The following is a 19,273-nucleotide window of genomic DNA, read 5'->3' as shown; positions in this document are numbered from 1 at the left end:
CTTCATTTAGGGAAATGATTGCTTTCTACATAGCTGTATTGAGGTTCCCTATATACTCACATTTGTCATAGTATAATTTGTGGGAGATTATTGAAAAGAGGGATCATTCTCTGACTTTGTGTTCTGGGCTACAAATGAATGTAAGAGAACCCAGATAATTTTGTTCACTTTGCATTACACAAAATAGCAACAGATAGAAACCTGACACTTGAAAGAAGAAACAATGCTGGATGTTGAACATAAAAAGAAGAGTGGGACGTAATGGAGTTTACAAAGCTCTTAAAAGACACAGGGTCAGTTAGGTGTTCTGCAGATAGCTCTGGATGGAGGGGGCATTCATGTATACCACATGTGTGAGTATGGTAACAAGGGAAAAAACTGTTGGTTAATACTGTCAAATTGTCAACTATAAGAGGCTTAAGGCTCATACTAGGGAAATTTACTAAGATGATTTGTTTATTAAGAACAATAGAGTATTAATGGGAATGTTTGAGAAATTTTGCAGTAATGTCTACAGTTCAATCTCAGTTAAGAATTCTCTACAGCTAGACACATTCTTGGATCAAATTGCTCTCTCGGTAGTGGAGAACAATTATAAGAAAACTCTGAGCTCTCTCAGAGAAGGGGTTGATGCAAAGACAGAGTCAGGAAATGCACTCTATTCAGAAAAGTTCTCAGTGAAATTTGTCTGACATGGTTTAATCTATTTTAAACAGAATTTTTTTATTCCTTGAGAAAAAGAAGCTCTTTCACCAGAACTTTCTAGGGTTTTTCTCATGGTGATTCATAAGCCAGGAAAAGCAATGTTTTATGTTAATGTAATCAGATGGGATTGCTAACATGGTTTTCACAAGCCCCATTATTTGTTAATAATGACATGAAGATTTTCATCAAAATTCTCAAACTTTAAATAATACCATATTTGGTTAACAATGACCAGATGTGGCTTATTTGAGGTTGACAATGGGAGATAACAGATGGTTATTTAACATTTTAAACATTCTGAAGGGGAAATGGAAAGGGAGGGTGGCTGTGTTCATCAAAGCAGAAAAAGTCCTTGATGGTGTTGAGTGGCCCTTTCGTCTTGCTGTTTGAGTTACTTTCAAAGGTGAGCTTACCTCCCAAATTTCTCAGACTCCTTTATTCTATTTGACTGGAGAAAATGGGGATCAAAATCAATGAATACTTGTGTTTAACTTTACTACCAGATGAGTTAAAAACCTGTTGAGCTCCAGGATGCTCTACAGGTTTAAAACACAAATTCATTCTTCATTTGGTTGTTTCATCATTAGCTGAGAACTTGTCTGCCATTTCTCATCTTGATGTGAACATTACCCATATAGATCAATAGGTCTTTCTCCTGACTGCTGCAGTTGCTATCAGTAACAGCTTGATGAAGACTCTAGGAACCGTTAAGAAGTCAAATGACAAAATTCTATATTAAAAATGGCTCTTTTGATAGAAGAATTCATGACATTTCTGATGAAAAAGCCTGATGAGAATGTCAACATCAATGCTAAGTAAATGGATGTTACAATAACCTAAGGAACACGAAATTAGAGTCTCCATCCAGAAACTTGACTTTTTTGTGTACATGCTGAGATATCTGAGCCTTTACTCTTCCATCTCTTGTTGGCAGAAACAATACAATAGAGCTGATAATCCACTACCTTTCTCTATAGTCCCTGTCTCTAGCAGGTGTGGTATTGCCTGATCCATATGGTCTTGCTTTGATATATTCCTGGAGATATAAGAGGGGACATACTTTGCCTGGTGCCTTGGAGAATTCTATTTCATTTTCATTTTCTAGAAGATAATTAATTTCCAGTAGCTACCAGTCTATGATAATTTTGTACCATTGGGTTAAGAGATTTAACATACATTCTCAGATCTGTTCTGCATGGTATGGGACAGTAACCTAGTAAATAACCAGGCTGATATTCTAGTAGGACTTGGCTTGACACACCCTCCGCCCCATGCCTGCATAAATCTTTTATGCAAGTGTCTGTAATAGATTCATAGATTCACAGATATTTAGGTCAGAAGGGACCGTTATGATCATCTAGTCTGACCTCCTGCACAACGCAGGCCACAGAATTTCACCCATCACTCCTACAAAAAAAACCCTCACACCTATATCTGTGCTATTGAAGTCCTCAAATTGTAGTTTAAAGACTTCAAGGAGCAGAGAATCCTCCAGCAAGTGACCCGTGCCCCATGCTACAGAGGAAGGCGAAAAACCTCCAGGGCGTCTTCCAATCTGCCCTGGAGGAAAATTCCTTCCCGACCCCAAATATGGCTATCAGCTAAACCCTGAGCATATGGGCAAGATTCATCAGCCAGATACTACAGAAAATTCTTTCCTGGGTAAGTCGGATCTCACCCCATCTAATAGCTCATCACTGGCCATTGGGCCTATTTATGAATATTTAATTACCAAAACCATGTTATCCCATCATACCATCTCTTCCATAAACTTATCGAGTTTAATCTTAAAGCCAGATAGATCTTTTGCCCCCACTGGTTCCCTTGGAAGGCTATTCCAAAACTTCACTCCTCTGATGGTTAAAAACCTTCATCTAATTTCTAGTCTAAATTTCCTAGTGGCCAGTTTATATCCATTTGTTCTTGTGTCCACATTGGTACTGAGCTTAAATAATTCCTCTCCCTCTCTGGTATTTATCCCTCTGATATATTTATAGAGAGCAATCATATCTCCCCCTCAACCTTCTTTTAGTTAGGCTAAAGCTCCCTGAGTCTCCTTTCATAAGACAAGTTTTCCATTCCTCAGATCATCCTAGTAACCCTTCTCTGTACCTGTTACAGTTTGAATTCATCCTTCTTAAAAATGGGAGACCAGAATTGCACACAGTATTCCAGGTGAGGTCTCACCAGTGCCTTGTATAACGGTACTAAAACCTCCTTATCCCTACTGGAAATACCTCTCCTGATGCATCCCAAGACCGCATTAGCTTTTTTCACAGCCATATCACATTGGCGGCTCATAGTCATCCTATGATCAACCAATACTCCAAGGTCCTTTTCCTCCTCCGTTACTTCTAATTGATGCGTCCCTAGCTTATAACTAAAATTCTTGTTATTAATCCTTAAATGCATGACCTTACACTTCTCACTATTAAATTTCATCCTATTACTATTACTCCAGTTTACAAGGTCATCCAGATCCTCCTGTAGGGTATCCCTGTCCTTCTCTAAATTGGCAATACCTCCAAGCTTTGTATCATCCGCAAACTTTATTAGCACACTCCCACTTTTTGTGCCAAGGTCAGTAATAAAAAGATTCGATAAGATTGGTCCCCAAACCGATCCTTGAGGAACTCCACTGGTAACCTCCCTCCAGCCTGACAGTTCACCTTTCAGTATGACCCGTTGTAGTCTCCCCTTTAACCAATTCCTTATCCACCTTTCAATTTTCCTATTGATCCCCATCTTATCCAATTTAACTAATAATTCCCCATGTGGCACGGTATCAAATGCCTTACTAAAATCTAGGTAAATTAGATCCACTGTGTTTCTTTTGTCTAAAAAATCTGTTACTTTCTCAAAGGAGGAGATCAGGTTGGTTTGGCACGATCTACCTTTTGTAAAACCATGTTGTATTTTGCCCCATTTACCATTGACTTCAATGTCCTTAACTACCTTCTCCTTCAAAATTTTTTCCAAGACCTTGCATACTACAGATGTCAAACTAACAGGCCTATAATTACCCAGATCACTTTTTTTCCCTTTCTGAAAAATAGGAACTATGTTAGCAATTCTCCAATCATACAGTACAACCCCTGAGTTTACAGATTCATTAAAAATTCTTGCTAATGGGCTTGCAATTTCTTGTGCCAATTCCTTTAATATTCTTGGATGAAGATTATCTGGGCCCCCCGATTTAGTCCCATTAAGCTGTTTGAGTTTCGCTTCTACCTCAAATATGGTGATGTCTACCTCCATATCCTCATTCCCATTTGTCATGCTACCATTATCCCTAAGATCTTCTTTAGTCTTATTAAAGACTGAGGCAAAGTATTTGTTTAGATATTGGGCCATGCCTAGACTATCCTTGACCTCCACTCCATCCTCAGTGTTTAGCGGTCCCACTTCTTCTTTCTTTGTTTTCTTCTTATTTATATGACTATAGAACCTTTTACTATTGGTTTTAATTCCCTTTGCAAGGTCCAACTCTACTTGACTTTTAGCCTGTCTCACTTTATCCCTACATGTTCTGACCTCAATAAGGTAGCTTTCCTTGCTGATCCCTCCCTTCTTCCACTCCCTATATGCTTTCTGCTTTTTCTTAATCACCTCTCTGAGATGCTTGCTCATCCAGCTTGGTCTATAACTCCTGCCTATGATTTTTTTCCCCTTACTTGGGATGCAGGCTTCTGATAGCTTCTGCAGCTTTGATTTAAAATAATCCCAGGCCTCCTCTACCTTTAGATCCATAAATTCTTCAGTCCAATCCACTTCCCTAACTAATTTCCTTAACTTTTGAAAGTCAGCCCTTTTGAAATCAAAAACCCTAGCTGCAGATTGTATCATAACAGGAGCCTCTCTTGGTTTGCCTTTGTCCAAGCTGACAAAAGCAAAGTCCTTGGTTACATCCTCTACTGCAATTTCTAGCTTCTTTTTAGGGTGGAATCATGTGTTTATTCTGCTCCACAACTGCTTTTTCCAAAATGCTTATCTTCAAAAAACTTTATCAGAGATGAAAGTCAGCTTCACGTGGGGTTCCTCTTTTCAGAGCCAGTGTGGGGATGACTTCAAATGTGTATCTTTAGAAGCATCTGAGATATCACTGCAACAAGTTAATATGAATCTAGCAAAGCCAGTCTACATGGACACTACAGGGCCCCCAAATTACTTTATAAGGATTCTGTGATTTTCAGTCACCAGGGTTCTTAAAAAAATATCCTCCTCTGAGAAGATTCCTACATTGTTTGCCAAAATTGTTAATGTTTTGGTCACTTTGTTACTCTAAATAGTGTTTCTTATTATTTTAGATCCTAAAGGATCTTATGAACGGTCATACCTTCTTGAGATTTTCCCAAGACTTAGGGAGTCTCCAAGACCTCATGTTATTACCCCTTCACATAAGAGAAGAATTAGGGGTCACGCAATGAAATTAATAGGCAGCAGGTTTAAAACAAACATAGGGGAGTACTTATTCTCACAATATACAGTCAAACAGTAGAAATCAGGTTTCCAAGGGTTGTTGTAAAGGCCAAAGTATAACTGGGTTAAAAAAAGAATTAGATAAGTCCATGGAGTACAGGTCCATCAATGGCTATTAGCCAAGAGGGTCAGGGACACAACCCCATGCCCTGAGTGTCCCTACACCTCTGACTGCCAGAAGCTGGGACTAGACAACAGGTAATGGATCACTCAGCAATTGCCTGTTCTGTTCATTCTCTCTGAAGCACCTGGCTTTGGCCACTATCAGAAGACAGGATACTGAGCTAGATGGACTCTTGGTCTGACCCAGTATGGCCGTTCTTACATTCTTCTGATTTCTGTATGGAGACATCACATGAAACTGGAGTGGAGTTTACCAGAGATGTACATCCTTTGCTATTTCAAATATTGTGATTATCCGAGCACTTCAGAGCACCATGATCTTTGAGCAAGGATTGCAAGGCACACACTCAGAGAAGTCAGAGCAAGTAGAGAACAAAAATATTAGAAAATTTAAATTAAAAAAACCTGAAAGAATAAGGAAAAAGGAAAGCTCATGGGAAGGAGGTTGCTATTATGTAGTCTGTAATCAACCCGGTGATGACTGCTGCACCTGGGAAGTTTCAGAAAAGTCCACAACTTTTACAGTATGTGTCATAAGTCACATGTTTCAGGAGCATGTCCCCACACAGAAATTTTAGGGGAAAAACAGTCATTTTACTTACAAAGTCACATCATAACCAATGCAAACATTTTTTTCCATGCAGCTTAGTTTTGTGGCAGGATGATTAATGTTTACTTAATCACTTACATACTGGAAAACAGAAATTGTTTTATTACAGAATTTTAAATGTTTTTCTTCATAAACTAAATGTTGACTAACTATTTAGCGGCACACCGCTCTTTAACACAAAATGTCTTCTCAAAGGATGCAATTTGTTGTGATTCTCCCAGAAACAAATGTGTCACATTATTTAAGGTAAAGACTATCATTTTCAAAAATTGTTACTTATCACAGGCTTTGGTGTTTTTTATTATTGTAAAAATAAATTGCAAGTATTTATATATGTGTATTGTTTGGCCAGCAAATGGAAAACTCTGAGATTTTTAATTTTTAGCAAAGTAGGCATTTTTTCTTGGCAAACACAATGTAAACTTTATTAATCAAAAGTCATAATAGTTTTACACTGCTAGTAAAATAAATATTAACCATGAAATGAAAGCTGACAAGAATCCTTACAAAATGCACTACAAAACCCAATACCTCTCTTATTAGGCTGGTCTGGTGGGTTACTGCTGGTAAAAAAACAATTTATAAGGAATTCTGAGTTTAGGTCTTGACATATCCTTTGAAAAGAACTATCATTTAGTCGTTAAATCATTGGAATCAGAACCTAGACTCTTGGGTTATACTTCCAGCTCTGTTATTCACTGGCTGTGTAGCTTTGGCCAAGTTACATAACATCTGCAACATCCGTAGAAGGGGACAGTGCATACTTACCTCATGGGCATTGTGATGGTTATTAATGAAAATTTATAAAATGTTATGATATCCTGTCAAAAGAGGTTGTAATGTACTGTAAAATATGAAAATCTCATTAATCTTCTACTTCACACTTTATTCACATTTACTTGGTTTTCCACCAAGCAGCCTATGTCATTACTTTGAGCAAATAATTAGGGATCTAGCTCTATTTAAAACCAAAGGAAGGCTTTTCCATTTATGTGAATGGGTGTTGGACTGGGCCCTTAATCTACTGAACATTCAATTTTGGTTATTTGTCAAGTTATTAAATTAGCAATAAGTTAGTTGATTAATGCTTTCAATTTTTACAGTAAAAGAAAACTATTTGTATTATGGAAATTGCTTCCAGGACAGAAAGGACCCTCAATTCAGTAGAAGCAGAGCATTCAGCTTTCAATGGTGGAAGTGCTGCAAAAAGAATTTTCTTGAATCACTGTGCAGTTATGCTACTGATGAACGGAAAAGTGGAAACATAGGAATGGTGGCCATGTTTTTCTAGTTCCTCACAGCTCCTTCCTATAGTGTCCCTCTATTCTCCTCCTTATACATTCCTTCACTCCTCCCTTTGACCTTCACTTCTCCTCCCTAACCAGCCCATCAGTTTACTCGTTCTCCTCATTCCCAACACCTCCCACAACTTCAGATTTCCTTTCTCAATTCTCCTTTCCCTGCCCAGTCTCTCAACCCTTTGTAGATATAATCTCCCCCCCCCCCCCGCCACACACACACACAAAAGCCAGACAAGTTCCAAATTCACAGTTTCTGCAGGTGCTCCTGCTGTTCAGATCTCTGTACTACAATTCCTTCTCTTCCTCCTCCCCCCCCCCGCCCCCTTTAACCAGGGCTTCTCCTCCAGTTTCCTCTGTGTGTCAGGCTCTGGGTTCAAGGTGGTCAGGCCTGTTGGTTGGAGCTGGCCGTACAGTCAGGACTGGGCCGAGGGTAGTGGTGAAGCCAGGGTCCAGGGACAGGACATGGGTCAGAACTGGGTCCATATGCAAATCGAAGCAATTGGAGTCAGTCTGAGGGCTTTTGGGTCAGGAGACAGATGCAGAGCTGGAGTGGGACTGTAGCAGGGCTGGAGCAAGGTCAGAGTAGGGCACGGATAACCTGGAGTGGGACTGTAACAAAGCTTGGGCAAGGCTGGGTCAGGAACAGGAACCAGATAAAGGGTAGGCTGGAAGAATAGGGAGTATGTAACACCAGAGGCAGCAGGAGGGTTCCTGTCCCAGTAGTGCAGTTGCACAGACTAACTGGCAGCTCTGGCAGGGTCAGTGAAATACCTGTGCCAATGGTTCCCCTGACCCAGACCCTCCCCAGGGACAGGCTGATGCAGCGAGCTTAAGGGTTGAGTCACTGCAGGCTTTGTTGGAGGGGTCAGTTGTGGCAACTGAGTGAGCAGCCCTGATCTGACTGTGGGTTTGCCTCACACTGGATCCTGCTGGGAGTAAAGGCAAAAATGGAGGGGGCAGGAAGACACTGATAGGCCAGCAGGAAGTGAGAGACTCTCAACCTCCAGCTCTGTCTACCCTGGCAACTGGCCAAGGAGGCTCTACAGGAAAGGCAAAGAATCTGGAGAGCATACCTAAAAGCCATAATATTTGGCCAAAAAATGGATAGTAGGATAGTCTGGTCTCAACTCTCTCTCCCTCTTTGAACTCCCTCTGGAACTTGATGGCTACTGTGTTCTAGGTTCATTTGGCCCTTTCTGTTATACTTGGCTCATCTTCACCACTTCATTTGCAATCACCCTCAAATCCCCAGACAGTGTTTACAAACCAAACAAGTTTAAATGTGACCAACTAGCTCTAAACATGCTAATTTCTGCAAATCAGCATTTTGTTTGTCACTTTTAACTTCAAGTTGAAAAAAAGTGTGCTTGCTCCCTCAAAAATAATTAATTCAAGAATGCAGTCATTTTCCAACTTCCTGTTCACTGACTGTGGGGTTTTTTTAAATATCCTGTTCTATTATTTTAACATTTACCCCCATTCATACAATAAATGTCTAGTTCCAACACAAATCAAACTCTTTGTTAGTAGGACTCACTCTATTCGTTTCTCACTTCTTGATTTTAATTAGAATAATTGGTGGCTTCTCTGTGACTTGAAGTCTTTAAATCAAGATTTGAGGACTTCAGTAACTCAGCCTGAGGTTATGGCCTATGGCAGGAGTGGGCAGGTGAGGTTCTGTGGCCTGTGATGTGCAGGAGGTCAGAGTAGGTGATGGTTCCTTCTGGCCTTAAAGTCTATGAGTCTGTTGGTCTCTCATTGTCTTGCTTTCCTGTTAGGACTTTTTTCTATTTAACCCTCTTCAAACCCAGCACTTTGTCCATATGTAAGTTAACCAGTCAGCACATTCTGTACACTAACCTCAATTCATTCCTCAAAAATAGTTATTGTTATTTATTACTTGTATTATCATGGCATCTAGGAACAGCAGCAATGGACCAAGACACTACTGGGCTAGATGCTGTACAAACACAAAACAACATAAAAGACAGTCTATGTCCCAATGAGCTTCCACATACAAGAATTTAATATTAACCAATCAACACCTCCTCTGGAGATGAGGGAGGAAAAGGGGGACCCTGGCATGGGGGGGAATAGTGGACAAACACAGCCCCTGGCCTGAGGGGTGGGGTTTCAGGGAGTCCCTGAAACAGAAAGGGATGGGAAGGTGGCACACAGGGAACTTGTGGAAGGGAATGCAGGATGCAAAAAGCCCTGGATGTGTGCAATGTGCTTGGCCTAAATAAGCATCAGTGCGATCCTCCAGTAAATAAGACACCATCCAGGACAGTCCTGTGGACTCCACCTTTGGCCATCAAGATCCTTGGAGAAGAGGATGTATCAAATTACCGGAACCACCCAGACCCTTTTTGCACCTGCAAAGGCAAAATTTGCCCCTTTAATTGTATAAGAAGTTATAGATTCTTCACCATGAAATATAAACTTCATTGTTTTTCTTAATAACTATGGTGTGCATCAGGGCTCGTGCAATGTACTATAGATCAGGGGTTCTCTACCTTTTTCTTTCTGAGGCCCCCGCAACATGCTATAAAAGCTCCACAGCCCACCTGTGCCACAACTGTTTTTCTGCATATAAAAGCCAGGGCTGGTATTAAGGGGTAGCAAGCAGGGCAATTGCCCAGGGTCCCATGCCACAGAGGGCCCCGTGAAGTTAAGGTGCTCAGAGTTTGGCTTCAGCCCGAGCTGGTGGGGCTTCGGCTTTCTGCCCTGGGTCCCACTGAGTCTAATGCCAGCCCTGCTTGGCACACCTCTGAAACCTGCTCATGGCCTCCCAGGGGGCTCAGACCCCTGGCTGAGAACTGCTTCTATAGACACTTATCTTCTTGATGAGACAAGAGACCTTTAGCTTTTGATGATAATACTGCCCAGAAAACATTTCAAGAAATTACACAGACTAGCAATGGAAGAGCCTTGGATATGTGCGTGACACCTGTATTACAGTTTTCTTTTCTCTTACACTGTATTTTGTAATAATTTCATAAATGTTTTTGAAACAAATTTTCTCTGTCAGAGCAAGAACAAAGCCTCATTTTTTCTAACCACCCTTATCCAAAGATGCTTCTTTTTCTCCTACGTTTTGCTTTCTCACCTGCCATATAATTCAGTTTTCTCATACAAAATATGGATAAACTCATATACATTGACAGAACAAAATACATTAGCTTTGGTACATCTTTGATGCTACTTTTTTAGGGTTTTTGTAATTTAAAATATTATTTGATCAAGTTAAAAACTACACTGCTGTGAAAGGTCTCATTTTCATAGGTGAGCTATCTTAGAGATTTTAAACGAATTGTACAATATAAGTTACACTATATCATTTGTGCACTTACAGTATACCATTGCATTCTGTGCTTTTAAAGGTAAGTCCATTGTTTCAAACAATTAAATTAAGGTCACACATTCTATATTCAGAAGGCCATATAGTACTATTTGTATATTGTTCCCCACATCATTAATTAGCTAATTTTTGTACAGCATTTTGAAGACGTAAATTGCTATGTAAGTGCTAAGTATTATTATCATGGCTTCAGCAGAATGCAGAGCCATTAGTATTGTAAAGCTGCTGGTCATCCTGATAAGACTACTTGCTGTGAGGAGGTGGTTTAAATACAATGTGCAGGTAATGACTGACCTTTACAATACAATGGACCAGGCACTGCCGGAAAGTACAGTGCCTCTGCTAAACAAGGCACAGTTGGCTCCATTCAGGGATGCAGAACTATCCATGGATCTCCAGCTACCCTCCTTCCATGAGCGAGAGGGCTTACTTTATAGTCAATAATTCTAGTGTACACTATAGTATAAGTCTCCCTTCTTAAATGCTGTTTATATTAGTAACCTTTTCCATTATTTTTGCATAGTAAAAATCCCAATATGAACACATGCAGGACGCCCGTTTTAACTATATTTGCATCTAATTAATAATTAATAACCTTTCCCCCTCACACATACATTATTGCTATATTACATTTTTATTCCTCTATAAAGTCAGTTTTCCGATTGCAAATTTAAATATATTGATTCTACTACCCAGACATAACAGTATTCAGATGCACTTAGCTAAGTAGGGTAAAAGGAGAGAAAATATGAAAGAAAAACCAAATCAAAGGAAATGGGAACAGGTTCAAGAAATTATTCATGCTAGAACAGGAATTTGGGTGTGGAAGAACAGTCTGTAGTCAGATGTTGGGCTTAGCTTGATCACCCTGGTAAGCATACATTGCTCACATTCCTTGATTAGAACCATGATTCAGATCAATTAAAAATAATTGTTTTTAAAAATGTGCAGGTATCAAAATCATGGTATCTACCTACTGGTATCCTCTGCATGCTTAATGTCCAATATAAAGTACTATACTTAAAATGTATTTCTGTCGGTATACTTAGAAGAGTCTCTATATCCATTTACCACATATACATATCTAGAGTATATACACAAATAGAAAAAATCAGAGACTTTATTGTCTTTAGAACTTGTTTTAAATACACTTTTATGCACGAGATTTTCAGTGTAGCTGCAAACTGACTCCTGTGTATTCAACCACATCTACAGCAAACCAGGATGGCATTTATCTTTTATAATGATACAGAGTTTTCTGTCAAAGTAGGGTCACTGAAATGAGTAATAATCCCACCAATGTCTAAGGTACAACCAGCAGGGTCCAGGTCAACAGGCAAGCAGCCAATAATTTTCCCAACAACACTGAATTTCATCTGCCCGCAGCCTCTATCTACTGATTATACAATCAATACACCTCAGATGAGAAGAGCTAACAACTGACCGGGGCAGATCAATGCTAGCAAATAAGCGCTTCATGACAAAAAGTTTGATAATTACCATTCTGAAGCCGTGTAAATGTTGTTTCTATTGTAACGACATTCATGATGATACTGCTATGATTGCACTGTTATTATAGGTTTAATGTTAGGCAATCAAGCTGCAGTGGTCTAGATATCAACAAACAGCATCAAAAGAAAACATCAAATTGTCCCTATTCTTCATTGTAGATGAAACATTTTTCTATGTTAGTAGCCCTAAATGAACAATAATAAGTGACAATTTAATGAAAAACACTATTTTCACAGCTTACAAAAGTCATGGAATATAGATTGATACAAGTATGATTATTTCTAGATTCACAAGTACAAGGAATGAACCACTTGAGCCAGAGGATTAAAATAAATTCAGTACTGTGACCATGGTTTTCCTTTGTTTCACATGCATCGGTTAAGAGGGTTTAATGTAAATTTTCTCCAGAGTCATAATTTTTCAAGCATTAGAGTAGCCCTAAGTATATGCAACTTAGCTTGATTTAATTATTAGCTTTTCTAATATTGCACACTTTATTTTTTTAGTCCTGATTGCTAGTTCATTCTCAATGCATTAACATTGAGAAGAACTAGTTATTACAGGTTTTCAATAGCTGTGCAGGCTCCTGTAAGCCTCTCAGTCTTGCCACACAGAAACGTGAAGCAGACATTTGAAACCTGGAACACATCACGACTTAATAAAATGGGAGGTCAGGATACTATGGCAATCTGAACTCTGAAGCACATCAGCTGTACAGGTTTCAGAGTAGCAGCCGTGTTAGTCTGTATCCGCAAAAAGAACAGGAGTACTTGTGGCACCTTAGAGACTAACAAATTTATTTGAGCATAAACTTTCATGGACTACAGCCCACTTCATCAGATGCACGCAGTGGAAAATACAGTAGGACGATTTTATATACACAGAGAACATGTATAGCTCACCTTAACTGATCACTCTCGTTATAATGTGTATGGTAACACCCATTGTTTCATGTTCTCTGTGTATATAAAATCATCCTACTGTATTTTCCACTGCATGCATCCGATGAAGTGGGCTGTAGCCCAAGAAAGCTTATGCTCAAATACATTTTTTAATCTCTAAGGTGCCACAAGTACTCCTGTTCTTTTACCAGCTGTATAGTACGCTAAGCATCATATTCTTATCTTTAATATTTGCTTTTTAAACCTTGTAAGAAAACAGCCACATTACTGTAAGATGTTCTCCCAAGATCTAAATGAATAGTTCTTCAGGGAGATTACAGAAACTTTGAACCATAATAATGATACCTAGATAGGTATTTCTGATTTTGGCATTTCATGACTTACACTTTTATTCAGCTCTTCTACAAATGCAACCTGCAGCTGCAACCAGAAGTCAATAAGTTACCTATCCAAAACTTTCCCTTCAAATCACTGATTGGCCAAATCTTTCACAGTCCATGGGGAAATCACCTGCCTGTCCAGGTAGATAAGAGATAAGAAACAGGTGCAATACCAAAGAGTAAGGACAAACCAAAACCTTTCTCAGTCAGCAATACATATGTGATTTCCAGCTTGCTCTAAGGCTACTCTAAGATTTCCTTTTCAACATTACTTTCTTTCTTCAAATCTTCTTTCTTAGACCTTCTTCTACCTTGCGAGAGATTTAAAGAATTTGATGTTTATTGAAATCCTTTCCCTCTCAGATGGGTTCATTTTTATTCAGGGACAATTTTATTGACTGACAGGTAAGCATTTGGTGCTGAAATTGGACCTGTACAAGAGCTTTGCATTTCATTTGCTCCATTACACCAGTGCATGAATTACTGGGCTTTCACTTTGGCATCTTTCCATTACTTTCAAATATCTGACATGAACGAAATGACTCATCTGACATTTTGTGTAACAAATTTGTTCCAAAAAGAATAGAACATTATTATACTATTTTATACATGTGGGTACCACAACCTTCCACCCTAATCTGACCAGAAATTGTATGTGTATAAATAATAGCTGATATTGTTAAAAAAAAAAAAGAAAAGACACCGTGGTGACAGCACTGAAACATATCAAAGAAATGTGTCTCAGTTCTAACACTGCAGCCACTCTATTATTTCAGTTTCTGAAGCATTTCAATCATGATACTGAATTTCATTTTATTTTTACTACTGTTTACTAAACTTTCCTTCACAAACGTATTCATATGTAGTTTTTCCATTTATGTTCTTGTGTCAGCTATAACATTCCTGAGATCACCTCTTTTGACGTAAGCATTCCAGATTATTTGATACACACAGATCCTAGCAACAGAGGGTTAATAGTGCTACTTCAGTTGATCAGTTAACAGTCCTTTGTTCAGTTGATCAGTACATGTGTATTTCTTCAAATCTTTTTTATCTGCCACTTCCTCTACCCCGATTTGCACTCTGGAAAAAAAAAGTTAATTTCTCCCAGCATCCATGTAAACATGGACTAGTATTCATGTCCAATGTAGTTATCCCTCGATCTCTACACCAGGAATGACATCCAATTACCAGATTTAACTAGCTTTCTGAAGAGGTGTTTCAATCCCTCCCTTATAGCTACTGTCATTTTAGCACCTTACCTCCAGTTGGAAGAGCAGGAAAGAAGGAGTTCCTCAGCTTTATGACTCAGCCAGTGCCAGCACAGTTCCCCCACCCCATCAATGAAAATTCAACTTCTCAGTGACCTACTCAGCCACCACCAGTCCCAAGCCTAGAATACTAGGTCTGCTTCAGATCTCTCCAGTTGCCACTATGATATTTCACTGTCAAACTTTTACACTAATGCTCATAAGATGGGCAAGAGAAAAAAAATGAGTGCTCTAATTTGCTGATAAGAATTCCAAGAAGTGAAATGAATGCAACATAATTCCTGCTTGGAATTCAACAGTCTCACAACTAAATTACAATGTGCAACATACATATACAAAATTTTCTAATAAAAATTGTATAATTGACATATAACATTCAAATTGTATGAATTGTGGTAAAATAATGTGAATTGTAATATTAAATACTTTACAACCTATTTTAAAATTGCTCATTCATTTTCCTGAATTATCAAAATACACAACTATCTTCATAAGTAATTCCTCAATCATTCCCAGCATTAAAGCCTCTCCTTTGGCTTCAGATGGAACCATTTGGGTTGCACAGAAGAGGGAGCTAGCTACTCCAGGGTTAAAAATGAAGGGCAGAGAGGGAACAGTCTGACAGAAAAAGAAATTTTGTCTTTTAAATTTAGTTCCATGTGTTTCACAAAAAGTAGGCAATTTTCAGACTACAGTGTATTCACACCTGTAGAGATGCCATGCAATATATGCACAATCACGTTTATTGTCCCAGCTTAAATGAAAACTGATTTTTAAAGACACATGAGATTTTTTTTTCATTTTTCTGTCCTCATGATGATACTCCAAGGCCATTAACTTTTAAGGTCATTCAGGTACCATAATTGAGCATTTGCGTACCTTACCAGGTCTGGATTCCTTTTAAGTTTAGCCTTAACTCTGATTTTCCTGGGTTGGCAATGTTTATTTTTGAGACAATTAAAACTATCCCTGTAGTGTTTTTACTCATACATTAGTAGAATTGACATGTATTCAACCTTAACTCCATCTTAAGATACATTTTATCTGGGAATTTCCTTGGTGTGTGTTGTGGTGGTGGTGTTGTTGTTTTGATTTTGTTTTAATTACATTACATGAACACTAAATAAGAAACACAAAGAGAAAGTTACCATGTGATATTTCTAACGATTTCACGATATGTAGTATAAAATGTACACTAATTTACTAATGTAGTGCCAATCTTTAAAAAAGGGAAGAAGGAGGATCCTGGGAACTACAGGCCAGTCAGCCTCACCTCAGTCCCTGGAAAAATCATGGAGCAGGTCCTCAAAGAATCAATCCTGAAGCACTTGCATGAGAGGAAAGTGATCAGGAACAGCCAGCATGGATTCACCAAGGGAAGGTCATGCCTGACTAATCTAATCGCCTTTTATGATGAGATTACTGGTTCTGAGGATGAAGGGAAAGCAGTGGATGTATTGTTTCTTGACTTTAGCAAAGCTTTTGACACGGTCTCCCACAGTATTCTTGTCAGCAAGTTAAGGAAGTATGGGCTGGATGAATGCACTATAAGGTGGGTAGAAAGCTGGCTAGATTGTCGGGCTCAACGGGTAGTGATCAATGGCTCCATGTCTAGTTGGCAGCCAGTATCAAGTGGAGTGCCCCAAGGGTCGGTCCTGGGGCCGGTTTTGTTCAATATCTTCATAAATGATCTGGAGGATGGTGTGGATTGCACTCTCAGCAAATTTGCAGATGATACTAAACTGGGAGGAGTGGTAGATATGCTGGAAGGGAGGGATAGGATACAGAAGGACCTAGACAAATTGGAGGATTGGGCCAAAAGAAATCTGATGAGGTTCAATAAGGATAAGTGCAGGGTCCTGCACTTAGGACGGAAGAACCCAATGCACAGCTACAGACTAGGGACCGAATGGCTAGGCAGCAGTTCTGCGGAAAAGGACCTAGGGGTGACAGTGGACGAGAAGCTGGATATGAGTCAGCAGTGTGCCCTTGTTGCCAAGAAGGCCAATGGCATTTGGGGATGTATAAGTAGGGGCATAGCGAGCAGATCGAGGGACGTGATCGTTCCCCTCTATTCGACATTGGTGAGGCCTCATCTGGAGTACTGTGTCCAGTTTTGGGCCCCACACTTCAAGAAGGATGTGGATAAATTGGAGAGAACCCAGCGAAGGGCAACAAAAATGATTAGGGGTCTGGAACACATGAGTTATGAGGAGAGGCTGAGGGAGCTGGGATTGTTTAGCCTGCAGAAGAGAAGAATGAGGGGGGATTTGATAGCTGCTTTCAACTACCTGAAAGGGGGTTCCAAAGAGGATGGCTCTAGACTGTTCTCAATGGCAGCAGATGACAGAACGAGGAGTAATGGTCTCAAGTTGCCGTGGGGGAGGTTTAGATTGGATATTAGGAAAAACTTTTTCACTAAGAGGGTGGTGAAACACTGGAATGCGTTACCTAGGGAGGTGGTAGAATCTCCTTCCTTAGAGGTTTTTAAGGTCAGGCTTGACAAAGCCCTGGCTGGGATGATTTAACTGGGAATTGGTCCTGCTTCGAGCAGGGGGTTGGACTAGATGACCTTCTGGGGTCCCTTCCAACCCTGATATTCTATGATTCTATGTATTTTTTTTTCTTTAATTTAACTTTTAGAGTCAGATTCACTAGTGTTCTTTGGTTGCTTTACCCCACACCAAAGCAACACAAACTAGCCAGAATGTAATGGCCAGTTTACACCAGGTCCTGACTTCCACACTCCCCCTCATATATGACACACACACCAGTTTACACCCCTCTTCTGCCCACCACATTTTTCTGCACACACAACATACACATCCCAGTCTCCCCCCCACCCCTCACATTCTCCTGCACACATACACTTAGTTTACTACAAGTTGTCAGTATAAGAATTTTTATATAATACAAGATTATTAAGGATTACTAGGTTACATTTAATATTTAGGTAGGATTTTCAAAAGAAGCCTAAGGGAGTTAGATGCCCAACTGAACTTCCTTGAGCTCCTTTGAAAAGCCCAGTCTTGGTTACTAGATGTGTTAGTAAATCATTTCACAGATATTTAGAATATGTTTTTACAATATGCAGTGTATCAGCTATTATACTACAGGATTTTACATTTACAATAATGTAGAAGGGGATGTAAGAAACATCAGTGGCATCTCACAAGCGTGATATCCATTTTAGACAATAATGATTGAGAATCACTGATAACCCCAGATCCCCTCCAGACATTTCTCAACTGGAATTGAAAATGGTTTGGTTATAATTTTTTATAGGACAAACCATTCTCATCATGAGTTAAAGCCAGCATTCCTCATTCCACCACAGGTCTCGCAGGTTTTATGCTGACAACTATTTGGTTCTATCTACAACAGTAACCTAATCCACACATGGTTGCCTCTGTCTACATGAGCAACTAATCACAATATCTTTCCTGCCTGCATTTCATCCATTCACAAAATAGTGGTAGAGGCCACACAGAAAACAGAATGACCACTTTTGACTGATCCATGCTTGCTCTCTTTGGCTTGTAAAAGTGAGTTGAAAGTATCTGGGATCCCTACTAATTGATATAGTCGACCTCATTATGGACAGAAATCTACCATCCTATCCTAAAGCATGCCTAAAGCAGTCCAGCTAATTCTTCAGAAGATATCATTCAACTCAACTAAGTATATAACCTCCCGTTCCTGAGCAAGCAAACTGAGAAGCTTGCCAAGGATAACCTCCAACTCCACCTAAATGCTGCCAACATCCTGTAGCCCTTTAATCTGGCTTCCATTGGGGATATAAAACAGAAAGGGCAGTAACGGTAATCTTCTCTTGTTATGGAAAAGAGTCATACATCTATACTCATACTGTTGGACTTCTCCACGGCATTTGATATGGTTCACCCTGGAACCCAGCTTTTCTGCCTCTGAGATGTGACTGGAAATGGCTGAAGCCATTGTCCTCAAACCACACCCAGAAAGTCGTGATAGGCACCTAAGAACATTTACCAGTTGAGTATTGTTGGCTCTCACATCTATAAGAAGTCAGCTAGTGACACTATAAAACAAAATGTCACCAACACACAGGTGACACTCAGATGTTCATTACCTCCACATCATAGATTGATAGAGATCAGATAGATTGACAGAGATCAGCAACCGGGCAAGGAGTACCCAGATAAGTTGAATTGGAGAAAAACTGAGATGCTGATGGTGTGGAGAGGGAAGCATTATGAAGAATGTTACTTTTCAGTAAGTCTTGGAACACTGAGGAAGTTCCAGAAGACTGAACAAAGGGTAATGTTGTGCCAATATTTTAAAAATGTAAACAGGATGACCCTGGCAATTATATGACTGTCAGTCTGACATCAATCCCAGGCAAGATAATGGAGCAGCTGATACAAGACTCAATTAATAAAGAATTAAATGAGGGTAATATAATCAATGCCAATCAACATGGATTTATGGAAAATAGATCCTGTCAAACTAATCTAATATGTTTTCCTGATGAGATTACTGACAAAGGATATAGCGTTGATGTAATATACTTAGACTTTAGTAAGGCATTTGACTTGGTAGCACATGACATTTTTATTAAGATATTAAAATATAAAATTAACATGACACACA

General features: G+C 39.4%; 1 protein-coding gene across 1 annotated transcript in view; it reads right to left on the bottom strand.

Moving 5' to 3' along the window:
* CAMKMT (calmodulin-lysine N-methyltransferase) overlaps positions 1 to 19,273 on the bottom strand; it is a 342,413-nt gene that overhangs the window by 128,857 nt on the left and 194,283 nt on the right. The window lies entirely within an intron of this gene.

Source organism: Lepidochelys kempii, chromosome 3 (assembly GCF_965140265.1).
Source record: "Lepidochelys kempii isolate rLepKem1 chromosome 3, rLepKem1.hap2, whole genome shotgun sequence".
NCBI classification, from domain to species: domain Eukaryota; kingdom Metazoa; phylum Chordata; order Testudines; family Cheloniidae; genus Lepidochelys; species Lepidochelys kempii.
This window is presented reverse-complemented; position numbering and strand designations above follow the sequence as displayed.